Source organism: Silene latifolia, chromosome 5 (assembly GCF_048544455.1).
Source record: "Silene latifolia isolate original U9 population chromosome 5, ASM4854445v1, whole genome shotgun sequence".
Lineage (NCBI taxonomy): Eukaryota > Viridiplantae > Streptophyta > Magnoliopsida > Caryophyllales > Caryophyllaceae > Silene > Silene latifolia.
The window spans coordinates 42,976,968-43,000,594 of NC_133530.1; the positions used below are offsets into that span (position 1 = coordinate 42,976,968).

Below are 23,627 nucleotides of genomic sequence, written 5' to 3' on the forward strand. Positions count from 1 at the left end.
ACCGATCCTATGGATAAGAAGTGGTCAGTTGTTCTATCTTACCATCGCCGAATTCCAGATGATGAAGACGTCGAATTTGAAGGACGTGATCACAGTGCTATATCGCAATTTGGTAATGATGTTGAAAATGTTAACATTCTAAATATATATACACGGGATGATCATGATGAAGGTATTTGGGTTAATGAAGAGACTAGCAAATCCAAAAAACATTCCCGACAACCGTGAAAATATCAGCAATCCAATCAAGATATATTACTTCATGTGTAATTATTGTCTTGCTGTTGTAAACCTTTTCTGCTGTTGCAGCGGGCGGGTTAGGGAAAAATCGTATCAAACAAAATGAATTATTAAATAAAACGGTTATACCTAAACCGTTGTTCAGGACGTGTACAGTTATAACGGCGTTCAGGCCGTTGTTATCTATATGAAAATGATGCTTTATTTCTTGGCGGTAAAATCAAACAAAATGAAATATAAAGTAAAACGGATATACCCAAACCGTTGTTCTGGACGTATACAGTTATAACGGTTCAAGCCGTTGTTATGTATATAAAAATGTTGCTTTATTTCTTGGCGGGAAAATCAAACAAAATGAAAATATTACAAACAACGGTTATTTCTAACCCGTTGTAGATAGTACTAATCAATTACGGTTTCAAACAAAACCGTTGTCTGTTTGGAAACAAAATATAACGGTTTTTCTTATACCATGTTTATTACTTTCCAATAAACAAGGTCTTACCGCACATAATATCCTCAAACATTGAGCTTCCACTCAACCACCAGCCTACCCCATCACCGTCGCAGTCATCGTCATCATCGCCATTGCCACCGCCAGATCAATCCGGATTCTCCTCTTTAAAAAAGTAATAAACCCTCCTCTCTAGAGATTTGTTTGTTATTATAAGTATGCATTGTTATTATTTGTTTATTAATTTCTGCTTTAGATATGGTCGAAAAGTGCAAAAGAAACGATGGAAATGCGTCAGGTGACGACTCAGGTGATGAGAATAGTTTGCAACACACTGCGAGTCGAATGCGCCACAGGGTTTTCCTAGAAGCAATAAATTCAAAGATACCTAATCCTTTACAATAGGATAAAGATACGGGGTTGCCATATGGTGAGTATGTCGGGTATTTTGCGAGTTGGATTGGTTGTTGTGTAAGACAATATGTGCCTCTCGGTACGCCGCGTATCAGTGAACTGAGTAAAATACGGAACACCATACTAATAAACAGAATAAAGGTATGTATATACAATAATAAATGTTTTAGCTGAAATTAAGTTACTACTTGATATGTGTATTAGCCGAAACACTTGTACCAACAATGCTCATCATATATGCAGTTAGCTTACGTTGTCCCCGAAATGTATGATAAGTACCTAAAAAACAAAAGACAGGGGAAGCCCTCAGATCTTGGAAGTTAAAGATTGCTGAGAAACACTTGTTCAACAAGGAAACCAGGGAAATAAACAAGATTCCGCCAAAAAAGAAGTATCCGTATGTCAGTCAGGACCATTGGGATAACTATATCGCTTATAGGCAGTCTGACAAGTTTAAGGTAACTTAATAATAATAAGTAAAGAAGTATACTTAGTTTAGTGTTTGGTCATGCTTACGTTTCTTGATACAATTTATTTGATGAAGGCTATGAGTGAGAGGAACAAGGCGAACATTTCAAAGAAAAAGACCGTCGTTTACGGCTCCCGAGGTAGTTATAGATTGATTAAGAAGAAACTTGTAAGTACATAATTCTTATAGTATTAGACTATTAAGTGTTTTAGTCGGATATTATATATGTTCATAGTAATCATACATATTTTGAGAGGATATCAATGTGATGAATGAATTGTAGGCAAAGCTTGGAAAATTCAGTCGTCACAACGCTTGGGTGGAAGGTCACACTCCTAAGAATGGAAAGACAAAAACTGAATATGATAAGGACATCAAAGAGAAAATTGTAAGTTTGAATAAATATGTCACTCCTACCAGTGGTAGTCGGAGTTATATAATTGCGAGTTGCTTAATGGTTTTATGTGTATGTAGAGTATCTGTTAGAAGGAGGTACAGGAAGGAAAATGGAAACCTGAAGGACGTGATGACATTCTTGCTAGGGCAATTGGCAAAGCAGAGCATCCAGGTCGTGTGAGAGGGGTAGGAACGCATGTTGGTATCACTAAGTATTTTAGGAAAACTACTCGACGTGGTGATGATTCCAAGAATGTAATCTATAAATACTGTATTTGAACCAACGTAATTAATTTACAACTATATATGCTGACATTAATTTCTACTACACAGCTACATAAAAGAGCCAGGTTGATGGTGATAATGTTGGAAACTAGGGAAAAGCCATTAGAAAAGGAGTTGGATATGGTTCAAGAAGTCATAAAGGAAGCAGAAGAGGAGGAGGAAGAGGAGGAGGAGGAAAAAGAGGTAATAATATTTATGTCTTATATACAGTGCGTTATATGATTTAGAAAATCAGTATGTGTTATATGGACAAGTGTTAATATACCGAAGGAAGCCGAGGATGACATGACAAGGGAGAAGGAAATGGGAAAGGAGACTGAAGTGGGAGCCGAGGATCGATATCAGGCAGTTGAAGAGGAAGAGGATGCCAGGAAGGCCGTGACACAGGATAAAGTGGAGGTAGTTGATGATCAGATGTTCTTCTCAACACCGAAAAATGTAATAGCTGCTAGTTTATAATTATTCATATCATGCACATTTTTTACTTAGGAAATTTATTAAAGGTAGTGAATGTATGTGTACTAATTGATTAAAGCTGACGTGAAGGGAGATTGTAAGGTGGCTTGTCGTCTATCCTATTTACAGGGAAAACAGAAAGTTGTTGTTGCCAGGGGATACGTGTTCAATTAGGACCGGCTTCAGCAAGTTAAGGTTCATGGTATACCCCTTCGTCAAAATTGCAGGAAAGTGGAAGTGTCCCAATTATATAAAGACGAGTATGGGGAAGTAAAAGTACCATTTCCTACTGAAGAGGTCACTTATTTGAAAGAAGCCCTAAGCTCTTATGTGCAATGGCCTGACACACTCATCAATGTTGTCATCCCCGAGGTACCTATATACAGACGTTAATTATTACTTGTTCTTTAAATATATTAGGGTACGAATATTAACATATCGTAAGTACTTTAATCTTTACATTTGCAGAACTTAAGCAAAGTCATGATGGCAGCTAAAGCAATTACTACTACGTTAACGAAAGTTGTTGTAGGCAAGCCTGCTTATGATTCTTATTATGAATCGTGTGAATATAAGAAAAAGATGAAAATTGCTTCGCTGAAGGCTTTGCACAACCTGGCTGTAAAGAGGTCACCTACAAGTGATGTAGTCATGATTAACATTGAAAAGGAAGTTATGGGCGCAGCTGATATAGCCATACTGGACCCGAAGCAACTGATGGAATTTGTCGACCTTGACAATTTAGATGTTGTTCACATTTTGATTTGGATGAAGTAAGTTTTATTAATAAAACTATTTAGTCATTTCCATTTACGAATAATGATGTTTGTTAAATTTATCAATTACAACAACAATCTTCGTTCCATGTGGCGTAATAGGTACCTCGATAATCAGTTCGCTGAGTGGAAGGTCCTTATTCACGCCTACCGATTCTTGAGTCCAAAAAACTATGGTTTGCCCCCTACAATGAGAATATGTATATATAGTACGTGATTATTGTAATGAATCGTGGTTCTATAAATTTATTATTAACATGCTTAAATGCGTGTAAATGAACTAAAAGTTCAATGTCCCAAAATGAATAGGAAGCATTGGGTGCTACCGGCAATCCAAGTGGAAACAAAAACAGTGTACTGGATTGACTCTCGCGAAGGCAAACCCTCTGACAGTTGTGTAAGGATGATAACTGAGTAAGTTTACAACCTTTAATAATATCATTTGTTATTGTATGACTTGAGCAATATATATATATATATATGCAAATAATAATGGCATGTGTGTATATTTATCAATTAGTGTTTTTGAAGCAAAAAAAAGATTATGTCCACTTGGGAAATATGAAAGCAACACTGATCCCAATTTTATCACACCAATAGTAAGTGTATTCTTAATAATTAATCGTATCATTTAATTAATATTTATGCGAGAGGTTGATTATCTAATTCAGCTAATTTGTGTGTGATTTATATAATAGTCTCTTAAAGCACCAGACGACAAACAATGCGCCTTTTACGTTTGTCAGTCCATGCGGGAGGTTATCAACAAAAAACTATCTACCATTCCGATACGGGTTAATGTGACTTAAAAACTATTTCAGACGTAAATTGAGTTCAATTCTGTATACTTCCATGTATTATATCTATTTTGATTATGTATATTTTGAATTGTAGTTTCCATTAATACTCAACAAAGTCCCAGAATATTCGCCAGAGGACATCAACCAGATGAGAAATATGTGGGCCAGTTATGTTTTTTCATTAGCGGAGTCTCAATAGTTTGCTCATGCTTTATGTACGTGTGTGTGTGTATATATATAGAGCCATTGTGTATTGGCTTCTTTCGTTTTTTTGAGGAAGTTGTGTTTTGACTTTTAATCATCCTGTTTGTACTGTTTTGAAACTGGGTTTAATTGATCACGGGGTGTAATATTTTGAAGCAGTATTGAATTTTTGCAGTGCACAGCTGCTGGAATGCTATTTTCAGCAGCAGCTGAAAAATAGCATTTCAGCAGCTGCTAGAACAAGCTAAAATCATTTTTTTTAAAAAAAAAAATTAAAAACGATAACGGTTAAAAACAACCCGTTGCAAACAATTATTTGACAACGGTTTTATTTAGATAAATAACCGTTGACATCTTTTCCCTCCCATTCAAACCGCCAAAAATATAAGATAACGAACGATAACCGTTGTCGACTTCAAAATGTTAAAAACGGTTTATTTAAGAAGAACCGTTGTCAAAGTTTCATCAATTGATAAATATAACAACGGTTTAGCACGCAATAAAACCGTTGTTAAATTTTGACATTTAATTAAATAAGATAACGAAATGAACCGTTATCATAGATAATATTTAACAACGGTTTTGGAACCACTAAATCGTTGTCAATAGTAAACTAGGACAATGGCTTTGAAACCGTTATTAATATTTAATAACGGTTTCTTAAAAGTATACCCGTTGCCATAAACATAATTAACAACAGTTTTATAACGGTTTTTGAGTTGTGATAACGGTATTATAGATCCATTATTGATGTTATATAATGGTCGCGTGTTTGTATACAACCGTGGTATATATTTAACAACAGTCGTTGTAATAACGGTTCCGTGTTTCTATTTAATAACGGTGATAGGCTTGTCGTGTATCTATGCAAAGATAATTACCCTAAACAACAAGTTAATGTAGCAATAGGGGTCGAACACAAGGAAATGGGAATTACGCTGTGAAATGTTATGGAAAGATTTTTATCAAGGTCGATTTCGTTTTTGGTTTGGTTTGTTTGTTTGATGATTAACAGAAATTTTAATGTAAATTATATAATAAAAAGGAGTCTAAGGGGGTCGGGTCACACATGCAAAGGTAAGTATATAATTATGTTAAACTCGGTATTAAAAACACTGTCAATTGCTTAGGCTTAGAGACACCCGCCTTACGGCATTAGTGTCAACCATAGACCGGGTCCTAGAGAAACTCGCGTCCATGACTAGGTCGTCCTACTATACATGCTTAGTCTAATTCAATTCCGTGCCTCTCGACTTTAGAATGAATGAACAAACTTAATCAATTGAATAAGGCCTTAAACAAAGATTAAACATTATGGCACAAGCATGTGATAGAAGCAATATGAACAATATTATTATCAACCTATTTTAACATGTTATATACTTGATTTATGCATGGCTCCCCTAGCCCTTAGACTAGGAAATTTAGCTACTCATATTAGAATGTAAATTACAAACTATATTGAAAGAAATGTTAAACATGATTATATGATTTGTATAAACTAGGTGATATAACATGTATAAGAAATAATGCTAATGTAATCTAAATCAAGTACTTTAACTAGTGTAGTTCCCGTGCTATAGCACGATACTTTTTAGATTTCTTTTATAAAAAGACATTATCAATTAAATTATTTGCATAAATGAAGTGTACTTTTAATTTAATGTTATAATTTATTAAATATAATATTAATAAGAGGTAGAAAAAAAAAGTTTACTACCATAAGAAGACATTTTAAGTTAAGTTATTTTATTACTATTAAAAATAACACAATAATTTTATACCGTTGCATACAACTAATTTATGACATTAATAGTACAATTATTAAGTTAGTTGTATAATCTTTTTAAAACGCGTATTAACCTTAAAATAAAAGGCGGTAAAAACAATATTCCGCGCATCTAAAAAGACGATTTACGAATTATTAAAATAATATTTTCACTTTTTATTTCTAATAAAAAAATACATAATTGCTTTTACATCCTTAAAAAAAATAGTCCATATTGCTAAAACAAAAATTTACATAATAAATAAATGATGATTTCTTACAAAAGAGATAACATATGAATATAATATAAATTTAAATTTATAAGAAATCAAGTTCACTCATCTAGCTTGTAATATGACATGTAGAGTCCAAAATTGTGGGCTATTAATAGCTTTTATTTTGATATATGAGATAGAAAAAAGTGGGCTACGTATAAGATCCACACTTTACAATCCATCAAATCTTGTAATGTTAGCAGTATCCAGAAAAATAGGCCCAACTAAGAAAAAGTCTTTTAAGCGGGAAAACTAAGAAAATTTTTATTCTCTTAGTAGTAGGGGGATTGTAAATTATGTATAAACTAAAATAGAAATGTAAAATTGCAAACTAGAAATAAGAATACCTTAATGAAGAAGAACTTGTAAGGATGAAGTAAATTATAACCAAATGCTTGAAATAACAAATACTTGAACAATAACTTGTAGAACAAAGTGTTGAAAGATTAAACTAAGGGAAAGCTTAACAATTTGTAAACTACAATGGAAACTTATTGAGAGAGATTATAATGCTTAAGGCTATGTAAGGAAATGAGACGAGAAAATGAGATACCCTAAGCCTTGGAAAGCCTCTCCTATTTATAGGAGAGGAAGAAGAAACGTAAATCATAAAGGAGCATGCAGCCCCGATCGGGGTTGGGCGGCCCCGATCGAGGTCGCGTGTTTCTTATCCGATTCCAATAAATCCCATCTTAAATGGTAAGAGTATCCTATGTGGGTGATTAATTAGCGATTAATCACCCGGTTAATGCTTTCATTTGGCATCTTAAGAACTTTGAAATCCCATGCTTTCCCCTTGACTTTTGACTTGTAATTTGGGCTTGACTTGGATATTTGATCACAATTGCATTTTGCTAATTAATCGAACAATTTCCTATGCAAAAACCCATGCAATATCCAATTTTTAGTCCATTTGGTCTTCTTTCCACTTAGCTTGCAATTTCTAGCAACTTTGTAGTATTTTAGCTCCAAAAAGCTTATTTCCTACAAAATATGTCAAAACATCCAAAACAACTAGAAATGCAAATATTAGCTATAAAACACTTAAGATAAGTGCTAAAGACATGTAAAATCAAGCTAATATAGGAGGTTAAAATGTATAAAATATGCACTTATCAAACACCCCCAAGCTAAATCCTTGCTTTTTCTCAAGCAAGAAACCAAATCCCATCAATTGCAATATCCCAAACAAGCTAAGCATAATGATTTAAAAACCCGAAACAACATGGGCAAGGAATAAAGCAAAACATGGATGAGATTTACACGACGGCGTAGCATAGAAAACTTTGAATGAACCTTTAAGCTCTTGCATGATGTTTTGACTTATGGACTCTCACGGGGCACTCAAACTCTTTTATATGTGAAAGGACAATTTTGTGAATGAACACTCAACTATCCTCAACTTATAATAATGTGCCCGCAATCTAATATGGTAAACATGTCAAAACTAGCAAGGAAAGACAATCAAATGTAAGCATGATAAAGAAGCCAAATGAGTAGGAAGAAGGCAAATAAACATGGGTAAGAAAGGGGAACAAAAGAGTTATGGTAATATGGAGCTAAGTCAAGCTAGCAACTACCAAAATGTAAGGATGCTCAATCCCAATTCTAACCCAATTTTCAATTCAAATCATAAGAAAATTCTCCAAAATAATATGAATAATGCTTGAGAATTTCTCACATATACTCCTTCTTCTTTTTTCCTTTCCAATGCATACTTTTTCTTTTTTTTCATGCTTTTTCTTTTCTTTTTCTGTCTTCATTCCTTTTTTTTTCTTTTTTCATTCTCATTTTTTTTCTCATTTCAAATCTTCAATTTTTTTCATTTTTTTTCTTCTTTCTTGAGCATTAAGAACAAACTCACATTACTTCCAACAATAAACCATATCCCAATGAGCACCCAAACATTATCCAACTAAGCTACCAGCTCAACAAGGGTAGGCAATTTCAATGATGTAGCTAGGGATAAATTTCGTGAAGGGGTCAAAAAGGCTGATATATCATGTGAATGGCTCCAAAATGCTATAACAAATAAATGCATGCTTACCAAGAGATGACATGAGAACCATACTTGTGCGTTTTGATGAAACACACATCATAAGGAGACACTTACACTCACCTAAGAGAGACCGGATATGGATGCATCGGTTAAAAAGAGGCTCTACCTTACCATTTTGTAGCTTGCCACAAGTCAAGATCAAGCCTATTCGGTTCATTCTCCATCTCCCACCTACTATGTCAAGACATCCCCATATAGCAATATCCATCATAAAAAAATAAATCATTAGCAACAAGCCATTATTAGGATAAGCAAAGAGGAAAGTAGGCTACAAGCAAGCACAAAGCAAAAAATTCTCTCAAAAATTTTCAAATTTTCTACACTACATGCAAACTAAACTATATGCAAATGCAATCTCCCCCCAAGCTAAACATAACATTGTCCTCAATGGGCCAACAATTAAATTACCCAACGAAACCATAAAAATGGCTCAAAGCACATAAACAAGAAGGACAAGGGGTCATATTTAACGGGTTGCGAGAAATAAACTAAAATGCAAAGCAATTAAAAACTTACTCAACTTGCTAGCATCCCCCCAAGCTAGCATGGATTCAGGGGATGTTTTGTTGTGATTAAGGTAAAGAAAATGAGAAAATATGATGGAAGGAAGAAAGACATATACCGACGGGTTCTATTAAAACTGAGAGAGCGATATTGCCTTTACCCGTAGAAGAAAAAGGCCAAGAAAACACGAACCCATGTCCCCAATCGGGGTTGACTACTCCTTCGGGTTTTGACTCTTTTTCGCGTTGATTTAATTTCCTTCTCGTTTCTCAAAAACCACGTCCCCGAACGGGGATCTTGCATGGGGAAGCGTGTCAGATTCTCCTTTCTTCATTTTCACCTATAAATCACAAAAAGAAACATCGTTAAGTCGAGTATTTTATTTCTAATCTACGAAAAACAAATAAATTGCAGAAAAATAAATAAAAAGATTGGGTTGCCTCCCAAGAAGCGCTGGTTTAACGTCCCGCACGACGTAAGAAGCTATTTGATTCAAGTTTTGTCATTGAGCTTGCCACCAACCAAGCTCCATTTCATAGCTATCTTTGCATTCCTCAACCATTTGAAATTCTTCAAATAAAATTTCCCTTTCTTTTTGCCACTCTTAGCATTAGTGCCCTTAGCATCATCACCTACAAAACAACCAACACCAATACCGTCCTCCAACGGATCCATTAGTAAGGAGCCAAGTGTAGTAGAGGCAAGAGAAGAGTCCACAGTGCTAAATAAATAACAAGACTCTTGTAACATTGGGCTTCTAATGGTGTTGTTTTTGCTAAAGGAAACCCGGTCATCACCCACTTCCAACGTCAACCTCCCATTTTTCACATCAATTAGCGCACCCGCGGTGCGTAAAAGTGGCCTACCCAATATAATTGAGGTTTGTGAGTCCTCGGCCATATCAAGTATGAGGAAGTCAACGAGTATGAAAAACTTGCCAACTTTGACGGGTACATCTTCTAAGACACCTAAAGGTCGCTTTAAAGAACGGTCCACCATTTGCAATGTGATACTTGTGCATTTTAAAGCACCCATGTTAAGTTTTTCACAAAGGGAGTAGGCCATGACACTTACACTAGCACCTAGGTCACAAAGGGCCTTATCAATGGTATATGTGCCTATAGTGCAAGGAATAGAATAGCTACCGGGGTCCTTAAGTTTCAGGGGAGACTTATTTTGTAAGAGTGCACTACACTCTTCGGTGAAAGCAATGGTCTCAACCTCATTGAAGGATCGCTTCTTTGAGAGAATCTCCTTCATAAACTTTGAATAAGAGGGGACTTGGGTAAGCAATTCCATAAACGGGATGGTGACTTGTAAATTCTTACACATTTCTATAAACTTACCGAACTTACCTTCTTCCTTGTGCTTTGCTAGGCGATGGGGAAATGGTACTTGAACAACCTCCTTGGGAGGAGCATCCTCCACATCTTTCACTTTCTCTTTCTCATTGGGAACACTCACCTTCTTTGAAACGGCATCACTCTCCGTAGCATTAGGAGAGACTTCTTCAACAACCACCTTGTCACTCCTTTTGGGCATAGGGGACTCAACATCCTTGGCATCAAGCTTTCTCTTCCTCTTAAGCATCAACAATCGATGAGGAAATGGCACACGATCCTTAACAATAGGCTCTTCACTAGCCTTCTTTTCATCATTTCCCCCAAGCTTAGCCTTTTTAACAGCCACCTCATCATCCAAAGTCATGGATGGCCCATCATAGCTCGTACCACTTCTCAAGGAGATAGAATTGACGGTCTCGTGTGGTTGCTCACCTTGGGGAGGTAGTTGACCGTTCTTCCTTTGAGAGTTAGAAGCGGGTAATTGAACCACTTGTTGTTCCAATATCTTGACCGCGGCACTATGAGCTTGATCATTCTTTTGAATTTGAGCCAATAATTCCATTTGCATTTGGACTATCATGCCCTCGAGCTTACCACCTCCTTGATTGTTTTGTTGAGCATTTTGTGGTGAATTTTGTTGGAAATTGTTTTGTGGGGGCCTTTGTTGATTTTGATAACCCGGTGAAGGGATATACTTTTGTTGTTGAGGGACATAGGCATTTTGTTGTGGTGGAGGTTGAGGTTTAAGCACATTGTTGCTAGTGTAAGACAAGTTCGGATGAAATTTTGTATTCGGGTTGTAAGTATTGGAAAATGTACCCGTTGGATATGAACTTTGTCTAAAAGCTTGAAAATCATTTACCTCTTCAATAGGGGCTCGGTAATGAGCGGCGTAATGACCCGCACCTCCGCAACCATCACAAACAACGATTTGGCTAGTTGAAGACACGGCATTGAGTTGTTGAACGAAATCTTTAGCATCTCTTTCCGCCAATTGTTGTTGGAGTAAGGCAATTTTAGCTAGCAAAACGGAGTTGTTGGAGGATTCTTCTTAACCTTTGGATGGCACAACTCGGGAATTGACATATTGTGCATCATGGACCGCCATAGATTCGATCGTGTCATGAGCAAGGTCGGTGTCAATTTGATCAAACCGCCCATTGTTGGAGGAATCAATAATCCTTCGGGACTCGGCACAACATCCATTCTAGAATGTTATTGCTAGAAACCAATCATCTAGCCCATGATGTGGGCATTGTCTTTGAAGCTCCTTGTACCTCTCCCAAGCCTCATATAAGCTCTCAAGAGCTTGTTGACGGAATCCGGTGATTTGGCTCCTCAAAGTTTGAGTTTTCTCGGGTGGAAAAAACTTTTGATAGAAAGCAAGAGCCAAAGTCTCCCAATTGGTGTATCCCATGGCGGTGCGGTCAAGGCTATTGTTCCAAAGTTTGGCCTTCTCCTTCAACGAGAAAGGGAAAAGTATTTCCCTTATTTGGGCTTGAGTGATGCCCGTTTGATGGATCATAGAGCAATAGTCACAAAAATTTTGCACATGCAAATTGGGATCCTCCAAAGGACTTCCCCCAAATTGCTTCCTCTCCACAAGGCTAATGAAATCCGGTTTGATCTCGAAGTCCGGCACGGTGATTTGAGTGGTTGTGATACCGGCCGGAAGCATGGCCGCGGTGGGCTTTGAGTGATCGGAAAGTTTCACCATCTTTTTGGTAGTAGATGGTGGTGGTGGTAGAGATGATGAACTTGAAACATCCTCCTCTTCAAGGGCTTCTAGATCGTCTAAGTAAGATTTTCTAGCACTTTCGGCTTGTACGGGAGAAGAGGCCTCTTTCACTTCCTTCCAAAAACGTCGTCTTCTCCTAAAGGTTTTCTCGGGATCGGAATCCGGTGAAAGCAATTCTCCACGACGAGAGGACCTGGGCATAAGACAACAATTTCTAGAGAAATAATAAGTAAAGGTCTCAAGGAACAAGTGTTCCTCAAGACAAAAGAAAACAAGATAAAAATCAACAATTCAAAATGCAATAAAACCGTTTCTCCGGCAACGGCGCCAAAATTTGATAGGCTTGTCGTGTACCTATGCAAAAATAATTACCCTAAACAACAAGTTAATGTAGCAATAGGGGTCGAACACAAGGAAACGGGAATTACGCTGTGAAATGTTATGGAAAGATTTTTATCAAGGTCGATTTCGTTTTTGGTTTGGTTTGTTTGTTTGATGATTAACAGAAATTTTAATGTAAATTATATAATAAAAAGGAGTCTAAGGGGGTCGGGTCACACATGCAAAGATAATTATATAATTATGTTAAACTCGGTATTAAAAACATTGTCAATTACTTAGGCTTAGAGACACCCGCCTTACGGCATTAGTGTCAACCATAGACCGGGTCCTAGAGAAACTCTCGTCCATGACTAGGTCGTCCTACTATACATTCTTAGTCTAATTCAATTCCGTGCCTCTCGACATTAGAACGAATGAACAAACTTAATCAATTGAATAAGATCTTAAACAAAGATTAAACATTATGACACAAGCATGTGATAGAAGCAATATGAACAATATTATTATCAACCTATTTTAACATGTTATACACTTGATTTATGCATGGCTCCCCTAGCCCTTAGACTAAAAAATTTAGCTACTCATATTAGAATGTAAATTGCAAATTATATTGAAAGAAATGTTAAACATGATTACATGATTTGTATAAACTAGGTGATATAACATGTATAAGAAATAATGCTAATGTAATCTAAATTAAGTACTTTAATTGTAAATTATGTATAAACTAAAATAGAAATGTAAAATTGCAAACTAGAAATAAGAATACCTTAATGAAGGAGAACTTATAAGGAAGAAGTAAATTATAACCAAATGCTTGAAATAACAAATACTTGAACAATAACTTGTAGAACAAAGTGTTGAAAGATTAAACTAAGGGAAAGCTTAACAATTTGTAAACTACAATGGAAACTTATTGAGAGAGATTATAATGCTTAAGACTATGTAAGGAAATGAGACGAGAAAATGAGATACCCTAAGCCTTGGAAAGCCTCCCCTATTTATAGGAGAGGAAGAAGAAACGTAAATCATAAAGGAGCATGCAGCCCCGATCGGGGTTGGGCGGCCCCGATCGGGGTCGTGTGTTTCTTGTCCGATTCCAATAAATCCCATCTTAAATGGTAAGAGTATCCTATGAAGGTGATTAATTAGTGATTAATCACCCGGTTAATGCTTTCATTTGGCATCTTAAGAACTTTGGAATCCCATGCTTTCCCCTTGACTTTTGACTTGTAATTTGGACTTGACTTGGATATTTGATCACAATTGCATTTTGCTAATTAATCCAACAATTTCCTATGCAAAAACCCATGCAACATCCAATTCTTAGTCCATTTGGTCTTCTTTCCACTTAGCTTGCAATTCTATCAACTTTGTAGTATTTTAGCTCCAAAAAGCTTATTTCCAACAAAATATGTCAAAACATCCAAAACAACTAGAAATGCAAATATTAGCTATAAAACAGTTAAGATGAGTGCTAAAGACATGTAAAATCAAGCTAATATAGGGGGTTAAAATGTATAAAATATGTACTTATCAAACGGTAATTACATTATTTGACCGTTATTGAAGGTCTTATTTGGCGTAGTGTCTGGCAGAGGCAACTGCAATTCCTCACCACTCGGCCCCTGGAAAGTTGTATGTGCCGTGAAAGTTGGGGGTTGGGTCCTCATGAGGTCGTCAACACCCTACAACGGGAAATCATATCGAAGGTAATGAGTCCTTCCACCAAAAACAAAGAGTCGCAATGAGCAAAAGCTGAGGGAAACATACCTCGATCGGGTACCATGCAAGCCTCGACAGACGGAAGGTGTCGTAGTCGGCCTCCCGCAACAATAGATCCTAACCTCAACGACCTTGAAGGTGCTCCTCAACCTCGTCGGGTGTCGACTCCTGGAACAACACCCTAGGCGGATCGACTGGCACCACGAAGGTCTCACTAAAGCACTGACGAACCAAACGCTCTCCAAGGTACCAAACCGAGTCGATCGTCGTCTCAAGCTACAAGCGCTGGCAACTACGAGGCTGCATGCGCTCCCTGACAAAGGCCGGCACCCCTGGGTGGTGCTCCCAAGGCCACCAAACAACCTGCACTCATGGCAAAGCTATTCAACTAACTGGGGGCTTTTTAGCTACCTATTCAACCTATCTCTACCATTTTTTATAAAACAAAAGAGATAAGGAACGAAGACTTATGTCACCAAACCGGAGGGCGTTCACCCGACGCCTACAGTCCTCGTAAGTTGATTTGGTGGACTTCTTTCGAGCCACCGTCCATCCCTTCACGGCCGGGTAAACCAAAGGCGCGTCACCCACCGTCTTCGGAGGCAAAGGAGGAAAGTAAGCAAACAACCAAGCCTGTAACGCAAAACACAGCAACAACAAATCACCCATTTTTCAAAATTGCCAGAACTCAAAAAAAAAATCATCATCAATCAAAAAATCAAAAACCAACAAAAACGCTCATACCTCCAGATGAGGCCGGCACCAACCAAAGCGGGAGAACTCTCGTCCTCCGTCGTCTCTATATGAACTACAGCGTGCAATTAACGGGTAAACCGGGCCAGAGCCGGCGTCACCCAGTCATACCGACCCAGGGCGTCTAGGTCGGCAAGAAAATGAGGTACCTTGGTCGACAAATGCTCACCCTTGTCGCCAAAGTACGTGGTACCCAAGAAATACCACAACCACAACCGCGCCTCCTGCGCGTCAGCCTCAGCCTCAGCCTTCGGACTCGCCAACGGCTCTGGAACAAAGCCAGTCACCCTCACCTTGAAGTGGTCCCTCACGTAGGAGTTCGCCATCAAGAAAGGAGTGATGTCGGTCGGCGCAGGCAAAACATCGTCGATCAAGCCCGTGATCACGACAGAAGACACTCTCTCCGGAGTCTCCAGAAATTGAACCGGCATCTTGCCACAAGGAAGGCCTGATATCATGGCAAAGTCCTCCAAAGTGATGCCGACCTCCCCCAAAATCCATGTGGAACGACGACGTCGTGTCCCAGTAGCGGTCCAACATGGCACGAATCAAACACAGGTTCGATCTATTCGAAGCCCCGTGAATCTCGCGCCAGGCAGCAACCTATGGCCCCATAGCCGACCTCTCTATCAACTCCCTCGAACCGGCTCGGAGAACGTCGTAGAAACCCATACAAGTCGAGAAGCCTGAGAAAGTCCTCATGGTAGCAATCTCCTGAAATTGGGAATCAAACAAAGTCAAAACACCTATTTAGGTCTCAAATAACAAGAACAACAAAAGCTCAACAAAGTAGCAAACTCACCAGGCCCTCGTGCGCACGGTAAGAGATGTGGGTGTCAAGCCGCAACAACAACTGACTGTCGTCAAAAACCTCGGCCCAAACAGGCTTCGCCATCAGGTTTGGCCCTCGAGGAGCCTGAACCTGCCTAGCCTCCCAACCACGACGAAGGCGTCATCTTCCTACGTCTCCACTCTCCGTCTCTTCGCGCCACGAGACTGCAAGGAACGACGAGGACCCCTCTTTACAACCCGCACGACCCTCTCAAGGTTCTGTTTGAAGACCCGAGGACCCCTACTGGTGGTGACCCTCCTCCAAGAGGTGCCAGCCTCGGACCCCGTCCGAGTCCTCCCAACACCAAAAGCCCCAACAAGAGGTTCCTCCCGAGCCCCTGTGGCCCTCTCAGCGCCAACAGCCCCAACAACGGGCTCCTCCCGAGCACCTACGGCTCCCTCGGCTCTAACAGCCTCAGCGGTGGGCTCCTCCTCATAAGCGTCCTCCACCCATACCTCGGGCCAAATCCCCGGAGTACTAACCGGCCCGGCCTCAAACAAGAATTCCAAGGTCTCAACCACTAACTCAGTGGGCCTAGAAGCCCCAAAACACTCACCTGAAATCAGGACAAAAACAACGCCAACCGAAATTTCGGCATTACGACGGCACAAAATGGACAAAATCCAAAAAAAAAAACCTGCAAATACAAATGAAAAAGCAAGGGCAAACCCGCCCAATCCCATCCAGCAAAACATTTCACAAAAAAAAAAAAAAAAAAAAAAAAAAAAAAAATCACAAAAAACGACTCGCCCTTCTTTTCAAGCAAAAGACGAGTCAAAAGAACGACAAAAATTACATAAAAAAACCAACACCTTCGGGCTCACATAAGGCCCATCAAAAATATGAAACAAAAATTCCCGACATAACTGGCCATTTTTACACAACTCGAAAAGGCAATTTTATGCCAATTTGAGCAGAAACAGGTCAAAAATTCAAATTATGACCACAACGAAGCAACGTGATTTGATCACGTCTCAAAGTGACCTAAACTACCATTAAAGTCCAATTCAAAGGAAAGTGGCTCAGTTTGAGCCCAAACAGACGCTTATTTCGTCAACATAAGACCGTCTGACAAAGGAAAAAATACTAAATTTTGTCCCTAACACCCAACGAAGGTCCAACATGGCAAAGGTGGTCTTCCCCGACTACAATGCAACCTAATGGGGCACACAACTCGATCAAACAAACACAACATTGTGAAATGAGATGATCTTTTGTCTCATTCACATTTTTTGCTCCTAGAGGACGAGAATGGGGATCAAAATGCAAACTAAAAGCACTCCTATACTCCTAAACAGGTTTCTAACCTAATGCAAGCATCAATTTCACTCGAAAATGGGCCGAGCAAAAATACCCAAATTGATTTCAATGGGTTTAGGGTTTCGCCCTAATTCAATCAACAAAAAGGCAAACAAATTCAAATGGATTCAAGAGGATTTACATACCTTGAGATGCCATGATGTTTGTAGCACAAAAGCAAGCAAAGAGACGGGACCAAAATGCGATTTTTTTAGTGAATGTCGGGTGTTTTGATGGAGAAGATGAAGTGAATGAGGAGCAAGCCTTCCTCGCGTCTTTTCACATAAAAAAGGGGAAGCCCCTTGTATCGCCAAAAGGCTCGCGCCTATTTCGCATGTCTTTGTCTTTTCTGCCGAGTTTTGGGCTTTACCCCAAAGCGCTCGTCCAAACCATCAACACAAGAACAAAATTTCAAACGACGGAATTAAAAACCGTCATTTTCAAACACAAATACAAAATAGTGAAATTCAAATTCGCTATTCTCACAAATTTCAAACGACGGAATTAAAAACCATCATTATCAAACACAAATACGAAATAGTAAAAGTCAAATTCGTTATTTTCCCAAAATCACAAGATGACAGCAATAAAAGCAATCACTTCACAAAAACACAAAATAGCGAAATTCAAATTCATTATTTTCACAAAATTCAAACGACGGAATTAAAAACTGTCCTTTTCAAACAAAAACAAAATAGTGAAATTCAAATTCACTATTTCTCACAAATTTTCAAATCCCAAGATGACAGCATTAAAAACCGTCACCTTTTCAAAAACCAAATAGTGAAATTCAAATTCACTGTTTCTCACAAATTTCAAATCGTAAGATGACAGAATTAAATACCGTTATCTTCCAAACAAACAGCAAATGGCGGAATTCACATTCGCTATTTCTATAAACTCCAAACAACGGCAGTAAAAACCGTTACCTCTCTTCAAAATTCGAAATTATGAATGACAATAATAGAGACCGCCATCCACAGGAGCCAGGCTCAAACTACAAAAAGCCTATCTCTTTCCGGCACCACAAACATCCGATATAAGCAACGAAATTCCTCAGCAGGATATCGGAGACCTCCCTACGGAGCCCACTCAACAACCTCTTAAAATAAGCCCGACAAACGCGACTATTTCCCACAGTCGACGATTCGATATTCAATGCGGCTGGAAAGCCTCATCATATCTGCAACGCGGCTGGCAAGCCCCATCATATCTACAACACGGCTGGCGAGCCTCAAAACGTACCTTCAATACGGCTGGCGAGCCTCAAAATGTACCTTCAACGCGGCTGGCGAGCCTCAAAACGTACCTTCAACACGACTGGCGACCCTCGTCATACCCGCAACATGGCTGGCGAGACTTTGCGCGCAAACAACAAATAATTCAAGGACATATCCCAAAGATGTCTAAGGTATGACTGCTTCATATGGCTGGCGAGCCTTTGTACGTAGTCTAACGGACTTTAAACGACCCACACAGATAGTCGACAGACTCTAAACTGTTCCCGATGGTAGGTCCTTGACTCGTATCCCCGAGTTGCCTTGGTGTCGCCCTTCCCAATGGCAGGTCCTTGGCCCGAATTCTTTCGAGCCGCCTCGACGTCGCTTTGGTCTCCAGGTTGTAATCTTCGATTGACGTATGGGCTATACTTTGACTTTCGCCCTGTCCAAGCCTCAGTCAAAGTGGGGACTCTGTAGATACCCAGTATCTGTTGAATCCCCAACATACACCCGATGATTATCGGACTACAACATGCTTTGGAATCGCTACGTTTAATCGACAGTTTGTATAACTATACGTCGGAAAACTCAAAACGATTTCGAAAACAAAATATTTTCAAAACTTTTCAAAAGTACCTGGAGTGTTTTATGCACGACGATGGGGTCGCAATAACACTAATTAGAGTCAAAACCGACACCGAACCAAAAACCGACTCGAAATTCAAATCCAGACTCCACAACGAGTCAAACCAAGTCAAACACAAAAAACAAACATCACAAAGCTTCCATGATAAGTATACACGGTATACTTGATGGTCTTTTACAATAATCAAGCCATCTAAAACCTAGGATAGAACAAATCAAGATTTCAAATGCGTGATTGTGACAAGACAGCACGAAGACCCGCGAAATGACTTGCGCCTCTTCGAGTAGCCTATACGGCCACGTCGCTCAAAACGCACATAGCACATAATCCTCTATAAATATCCCTCAAATGCAACCATTTGAAGGTACGCGAGCGTCCGCCCCCTCATTTCTCCCTTAAAATTCTAGACTCGACTTATCAAGTCACAAACCGACACGTATTTTCGACCTATCGATCGAAAATACGAGCCATACACATTGCTTGGTACCGTCATCGTGCATTAAATCACTTGACCGACCATTTCAACCAACTACACAATCACTAAACAAAACAACACTCTTTACATTGCTAAAACTGTTTTCAACCAAGTTTTCCGGCCTAACAAGTTTATACACTTCCGTCGATTTCTCGCCAATAACCTAGCATGTAAGTATGAGGGTGTAATTAATCCTCTTCTTTCATGTCCTTTTGTCTATTTTTATGACCTTAAGATGCTAAAACATGCATAACATTGTCCAAAATACGGATCGAATGAGCCAATACCGAGTTTTGACCGGAAACAGGAGCCCCTAGTCACAACTAGGTGGCTTGCGCCTATATGGGCTATCCATGTCAGAACTCAAACGTTTGAGTTCATTCTTTCCATTTTCATTTCATTTTGCAATCGGTTTTTACCGTTTCAAATCATTTTTATGATAAATATTTTAACCATAAATTATATTCACCCTTGGTCCTTATACCATGACGGTTTAGTCCGTGTTTCGGTGATGATATTTGGTTAATTACATTTTAAAAAGTATTTTAAAACCTTTTATTCATTTGTTTACATTTTCAAAACCATCATATTAGTCATACATGCATAATCATCCTTGGTTCTACATACCATGTCATTTTAATCCGAGTACGATGATGAACATTGACTAATTACAAAACAATGAACTTAACACAATAAGTTAATGATAAACATTTTTCAAAACTATTCATCTCAAGCTTGCAAAACCGAACCCGACATCGAATATCGTCAATACAATGATGATTATTCAAGTCTTGTTCTTCATATTAGCACAAAAGCGGTCTAAACAACCTTTTTCAACCGAGAGGGGTTCAAATACCCTTTTACAAACAATTTCATAAACATTTTCAACAGCCAGGAGACACCCCTTTGGGTCGTCTGCTGCCTTGCGCCTAAACAGGCCCACTGATTTCCAGTTTTCAAACCTGGACAGGCTCTTATGCATCGTCCTAAGGCTCGCGCCTCAATAGGCTGCCAGATGCAGGTCCTGTTTCCTTTCCAGCACTTGTCTAGGACGATCCCGAGTTCGGTTAACCTAAATACAGGACAGATCAGATTGATAAGTCCACATTTTACTTTGTATTTGCAAAACGCCTTTCTAAGACAAATGGATCACGTTATGCACCATAAACCTAACTCGGTAAATGGATGTTTAATTTTCGTCTTGCATGCAAATATACACTAAATCCAATTTGACATCAATTACTTGATATTTGGATAAACAACCGACATAGCAAACTTCACATGTTAGATTTAAACTTGTGGATGCGCATTCATGCATCTTCCCGTTTAATCAATTTTTGCATTCAACCAACGAAGATCGATCAGTAGAAGCCGCTACCGCGGGCGGGATTAGGTGTCCGATTAAAGGGCTTCCCAATACGTACCATCACCTCTTACTCAGAAACTTTGGATAATGGACAACCTTATCCAGGGCGAACGAGAGTCATTTTAGAGATAGGATGCTAAAGAGGGACGACTCCTTATCTTTAGTACCTATGTCAAACACCGCCTTTTGCCTTGTTTGATCTAGGTATAAAGTGGATTCGAACGGTTTCTAAGCATCCCACAATTGCTTGGTAGCGACTCCGAACATCTCTAACATCGTTTCGAGACCCTTGCCGAGACGAAACCGACCGATCTAAAACAATCTGGTCGAAAGCATTTTTAGACTCCCGAGCGTGGCTTTCCGACCGCCGCATGTCCACCGATTGGCTTGGTGTCGCGGGTGTCCTATGTTTACACCCACGAGCTATCCACTGCATACCTACTAATCAAGTTCTCACCATCCCCGAATGGATCACCATAATTTTGTAAAACAACAATGGGGTCAGTCAACTAATTAACCAAAATAAGAAATGCAACAAAACAAACATCCAAACAATTCATCACACATTCCTCCAACTCCAATAATCTCCAATCATTGACTACACACTAAAATGTGTAGCCCTGCCAGATTACCCATCGTAACAGGTAATCCACACCGCCAGTGGAGACCGCAGCCTTACCACCTAAGCCCCGCTCAACTCCAAGAGGGAATAACCCGTGTCTATTAATGTGCACATCCCTCTTGTGATGGGAACCACAAGGGGCGAATCAAGGGCGTAAAGCAATTCTCGTTGATGACTCCACTCAGTCGAGGACGCACCTTAAGAACCACAAACAAACCAAACAACAAAACCAAATCATCCAATATATCACAATCACAATAATGTTACTAATCATGCCAATATCAACCATCATCATCTTATATCCAATTAATCAAGCAACTGAGTAGGGAAAACCCTACCTTATTAGCAAATCTGCAATCAACAAACAATAGCGGAAGCTAGAATTGTCTCTCTACGAACTCGTCACCTAGAAATAATCACAACCATTCTCTATGTCATAATTATACCAATAACCCTTTTCGCAACCTAAACAATTAGGGCAAAACCCTAAAAGATAACATAACTAATTAACAAGATACTAGTGACTTGCCAACGAACCAATATGGAAAAAACGGATGAAGACTCACGATCGATCAATTAGCCTTTGGAGTGATTAAGGTGATTAGAGTGGTGATAAGCGTCGTTGGATTTTGTAAAAGTGATTTGTAAACTGATAACTCGTAATATATATAATCTCTAATCACCCAAATCAAACCGCGGAAATAATCCCGTCAGAACGGGTACTCGGTCGAGTACCTTGGGTACTCAGCCGAGTACGACCAACTCGGCCGAGTATCTCACTACTCGGCTGAGTGCTCCTGGATAGTAACCTAACCATAAGTCACAGAACGACTTACTCGGTCGAGTACTACCTACTCTACTGAGTAACTAAGGACCAGAAAATTGTAGTATTACAACTTTCATCTCTGTTAAATCATTATTGGGAGCTTGATGAGGAGGTTGCATCGGCTGGAATTGTTGTTGACTAAAATTCCGACCTCCTTGGTTATGCCTAACAAAGTTGCCCTGTGGCTGAGTGTCGCGATTCTGGGGGATGATATAAGCATTGTTCTGCGGACTCCTCTCAGTGAAGAAGGTAGAATACGTAGTACCTTGCTAGAAAGACTAAAAAGCATGTACTTGCTCAATTGTACTTATACATCTTGCTGCAGTATGACCATCAATTCCACATCTTTCACAAGGCACTTCTTGCTGGACCATGACATGAACCGTCTGCTGCTTACCCAACGACTGGGACATCCTTAACTCGGCTATTTTGGCATTCAAGGCATCCAACTGTGTTGCAACTGCACTATCTGAACAATTCCTTCTGGTACTTCTCCTCTGGGATTACCATACTCATTAGTGTGAGTAGCCATCTCCTTTATCAGCTTCTATGCATTAGTATCAGTAGTGTTATTTTGAAATCTCCCATTGGCAGAGGAATCAAGTAGGGCTCTGTTATCATCATATAATCCATTGTAGAACTCGTTGCAAAGGAACCAGATCTGAAAAACATGATGGGGAACAGAAAGAACCAATCTTTTAAAGCGAACTCATGCCTCATTAAGGTCTTCAGTGGGACCTTGTTTAAAACTTGTAATCTGGCTTCTTAAAGCATTGGTTTTTTATGGTGGGAAATACCTCTTGTAGAATGTAAGTGCTAAGAAATTCTAATATGTAACAACATGAGCCTCCATATCTAGATCACGTAGCCATTCGGCCGCACCATCTCGCAGGAAAAAAGGGAAGAGTACCTGCTTCACTTGGTCTTGAGTTACTCCAGCAGACAGGGGAATGGAACAACAATAATCAGTAAACTTCTCCATGTGCTTAGCAGGATCCTCAGAAGCACCTTCACCAAACATATTTCGCTCTACCAGGTTAATGTAAGATGGACGAATCTCGAATGTGCCATTATCTGTAGTGGGTAGCTTGAATCCCTTAGGAATGGATGCAAGAGTGGGCTCCAAATGACTGGCTAAAGTAGGCATTGTGATTATTGGAATGTCAATGGCAGAAACCGGCTTTTCCTCTTCTAAGGACTGATCTTCTATGAATGTAAAGTGCTCATAATTGGCTTCAAGTGTACTCAAATCTTCCACCTGACTGATTTCTCTCTGAAAATTCCGTCTATACAGAAAAGTCCTCTCTGGTTCGGGATTAAAAGGTACAATCTCCAACCTG

The 23,627-nt window shown here is 39.2% G+C and overlaps 1 non-coding gene across 1 annotated transcript; it reads left to right on the forward strand.

The window, feature by feature from the left end:
- Positions 1–11,681: 11,681 nt before the first annotated feature.
- Positions 11,682–11,788, forward strand: LOC141658097 (small nucleolar RNA R71). Its single transcript, XR_012549004.1, has one exon. It is a non-coding gene; the product is annotated as a small nucleolar RNA R71 (small nucleolar RNA).
- Positions 11,789–23,627: the final 11,839 nt, after the last annotated feature.